Below are 1141 nucleotides of genomic sequence, written 5' to 3'. Positions count from 1 at the left end.
ATCCACACGACTATGCACCTACCAGCCTGTGATCTTCCTGCATTCTGCATCATTGGTTCTGACTGCGTGAGTCTGCGAAGGACTAATGGACTAGTATCAGACTTATGGACTAAAGTTGAACTGAGCTGGGATGTTTTCTTGATATATAATTACTTCTTGATATAAAGCTCTTTCTTACACATAAGGAGTGTTGCTGGATTTGTTTCTCTGGTCAACCTGGCTTAACACACACACACACACATGGAAGATTTTTAATGCTTTTTCAACCTCTGACCTATGGATCAGTTAGGAATGCACGCAGAGGAAAAAAAAAAGAGAAACAGAGGACTATTTAAGATGCTCTGCTGTTAAAAACACCATAACATCTGCCTGGGAAGAAGTTCGGCTAGAGTGTTCATTAAAGGCAAGGCTGGTGAGTGTTTTCTCATGTACTTTGGCCATGGTGTCAGGAGAGACCAGTCCCGGGGGGAGACGTCATGCTTGGTAAAGTGGAGGGGCAGCGACAAACAAGAAGGCCCTCCCTGAGCTGGAGGGCAGCAGTGGCTGTAAGAACAATGCAGAAGGTGCAGGCCTCGGAGGAGTTTGGTTCTGATGTTTGCAGCGCTGCTATGAGGTGGAACGGACTCAGCGGCACCTGACAGCAACCACATGACACGCAGAAACCTCTGTCCACAGATTCTCCAGCATCCTACAGTGGTCTCTTCAGGTATAAAAGTAGCTCTTAAGAAGTACTCGTCTGAGAAGGGGGCGGGTGGGGGGAAGCCACAGTTTTTTCTTAAGACCTAGTTCTCATATGAAAACTGCATCTCTTCCTTTGATTATGATAAGAATTATTTTTGACGCCAATAATCATCAAAAATACTGTGAGGTAGTTTTCTCTCAGGTTACTTATACACGACCTAAAGAAATGTGCTCGACTACTGTGGTATGAAAAATTAATGTAATCTCACGCTCCTTAGAAGTGCATTGAACTGATTATACTTCGCTCAACTGGCAACTCCCCCGTACTAGAAACTCCCCAAAGCAGCGTGGCATAGTAGTTAACTGCCTTGTCTTCACTATCAGATGGGTCTGGGTTCAAACCCTGATTTTACTATATTTCAGCTGTGGGAGCCTGAATGTCGCCTGTTTCAACGTCAGA

Source organism: Echinops telfairi, unplaced genomic scaffold, assembly GCF_000313985.2.
Source record: "Echinops telfairi isolate 266 unplaced genomic scaffold, ASM31398v2 ScPeMD7_7421;HRSCAF=8459, whole genome shotgun sequence".
In the NCBI taxonomy this organism is placed as follows: Eukaryota; Metazoa; Chordata; class Mammalia; order Afrosoricida; family Tenrecidae; genus Echinops; species Echinops telfairi.
The sequence above is the reverse complement of the archived record's forward strand: the minus strand, read 5'-3'. Positions refer to the sequence as shown.